This window comes from Mustela lutreola, chromosome X, assembly GCF_030435805.1.
Source record: "Mustela lutreola isolate mMusLut2 chromosome X, mMusLut2.pri, whole genome shotgun sequence".
In the NCBI taxonomy this organism is placed as follows: domain Eukaryota; kingdom Metazoa; phylum Chordata; class Mammalia; order Carnivora; family Mustelidae; genus Mustela; species Mustela lutreola.
In genome coordinates, this window is record NC_081308.1 from 26326165 (window position 1) to 26328855 (window position 2691).

The 2691-nt window shown below is 39.2% G+C and overlaps 1 pseudogene; it reads left to right on the forward strand.

Moving 5' to 3' along the window:
• Positions 1-54: 54 nt before the first annotated feature.
• Positions 55-1655, forward strand: LOC131820906 (transmembrane protein 138-like; annotated as a pseudogene).
• The last annotated feature ends 1036 nt before the right edge of the window (positions 1656-2691 follow it).

Below are 2691 nucleotides of genomic sequence, written 5' to 3' on the forward strand. Positions count from 1 at the left end.
TTTTCTGCGAAAATGTGGAACGTGCACCTGGGCGCCAAATTGAACAAAAGGAAGATGCTCCAGACCATTGACTATATCCTGGTGTCCTCCCTGCAGTTCCTGCTACTGTCCTAGGATCTGTTAATTCCTTTGCAGAACTACTCTAAATGGCTCCTATCATCCTGGTGTTTCTCATTATCTAGGCTACCGCAATTCTCTTCAACGTCAGCATCATTTTCCTCCTGTTCTCCAACACCTTTGTCTTCCAGGCTGGCCTGGCCTGTCTTCTTCTGACGGACACAGGAGACAAATTAGGCACAAACAAGTCAGCTGTAAGAGAATGGAGCAGGGGGCGACAGTCCTTTCTACTGTCGTCCCCCCAGCTCCCTTTCTCTTGCAACCAAAGTCTTTGTGCCTCATTCTTCTCCCATGCACCATCAGGAGGCGGCACTGGGCAACTCTGTATTCCGTAAGTTCAAAGGGATCGCCCTCCTCACAGCTATGTTCTTCGCCCCCAGCATCTTCCTTCAGGTCTGGGTCATGACTTTACACTGGAAAAATTCCCAACTGCTTTGTCAGGACAAAGGGACTTCAAACTCTATATTCTGGAGACTAGCATGGCAGTGTTATATGGTTACTTCTGTAAATGGACAGCTGTGAGACTGGGTGATCCTCACTCCTACCAGGACTCTTTATGCCTGCACAAGTTCACCAACGCCAAAGGTAACCAATTCTTGCTACATTGGTGGATGCTTTTCCTTCCTCGTAGAGGCTACATTTGTGCCTCTGTGGGATGGGGGTTGGCCCTATACACAGAAAACAGTTTAACTTACCTAGAACAAGCCTCAGGCCACTTGTGTTGAGCAGTTAAGAAGACAGATTAAAGTGTTTTAGCACATTAGAGTGTTTCCCAGTGTAGATCTCAGTACATAAGGGTCCCAGCCTCCCCCTCAGTTCTTCCCCCATTCCTTCCTGCTCCCCACCCCTTTCCTCACACAAGGCTGAGGCTTCATCCTGGGGAAGCTGTCATTTTTCCTGGTACAGGAGGGTCTCCTGGTACCTGCTTTCTTTGCGCCAAACACTAATTAATGATGAAGGTTGCAGAGTGACATTTTAAGCTCCTGACAGATCACACTGAAGACATTTAGATTTTATACCCAAGGCCCTTTATAAAATTTTTACACTTTTCAAAAATAGGAAATAAATTGAATTCTTTTTCCATAAAAAATTTGCTTATTTGAAAAATCAGTATTAAAACTCTGAAGCCTAAGGGTTCATGGATAAACTAATGTTTGAGTCATCTGTCTATAAGTCTCATCTTCTTAAAGTGGTTTTATTTTTGATTATGTTAACATTTAGTGACCATAAAATTCTTAGAGTTCAGATGTTAATAGACTAGATGTATATATTGATAAATACAAAAGTATATCCCCTTTGAATTTAACTGACCTACATTTTATACATCTGTATAGAATTTTAGATGATTTTAAGAAATATCAAAAGTATGTGTACACACACATAAGCACATGTGTGAACATATGCACACACATGTGTGTATTGTATGGACAGAAGTTATACCCTAGTGGATTTGTGCTGTTTCTCAAAACAAAGCTTGGGCATAAATCTCAGTTCCTGATAGACACTTCTTTGCAATCCTTTTTTTCTTTTCAGTATAATATTTGTTTTGTGACTGTGACCTTGGCACATTAATCAGATACTGTTTCTTACACAGTATGCCATTCACCCATCAAGTGCTTGCTAAATAAAACTAAAATAAATTAATCCATGGTAATTTTCATTATTTATTAATATATTATTATGGCAAGCGAGTCTGAGTAACAGAGTATATTGGTTTGGGTGAAAGTTTTGGAAAATGCACTTTAACCCAAATGAAAAATATTTTACTGCTGAAATTTCAGATATGTGGCCTGTCAATCAACAAGTATTTTAAATATAAGAGTCTTCTCATTTTTATCCCCCAATAAAGTTAGTCATAATATTTAGGTGTCATGCATATCATGTACATACCATGTACACAATGTTCTCCAAAGTGGCTATCCCAACTTGCATTCCCACCAACGGTGTAAGAGGGTTCCCCTTTCTCCACATCCTTTTTAACACACATTGCTTACTCTCTTGTTAATTTTGGCCATTCTAACTGGTGTAAGGTGGTATCTCAAGGTGGCTTTGATTTGAATCTCCATGATGGCTAATGATGATGAACATTTTTTCATGTGTCTAGTAGCCACTTCTCCAAAGACATACAAATAGCTAACAGACACACTTAGTTCCTTTTTATCTTACATTCTTCTTATCTCTGTTCTTTCCTTATGAATTTTTGCTTGAATTTCATGAATTTGTGTTCTATTATGAACTTAAAAAAATAACATAAAAATGAATTTAAGATTTTGTTTAAATTCTAGCAGTGTAATATTAGTTGCAGGTGTACAATATAATGATTCAACACTTCTGTAAGATACCCTGTGCTCATCATGACAAGTGCCCTCCTTAATCCTCATCACCCACCTCACCCATCCCCACTCATAATCATCCATTTTTCTCTATAGTTAAGAGACTGTCTCTTGGTCTTTCTCTCTCTCTCCCTCCTTTTGTCACTTGATTTTTTAAAAGATTTTATTTATTTATTTGACAGAGATCATAATTAGGCAGAGAGGCAGGCATGGGGGGGGGAGCAGGCTCCTTGGTGAGCAG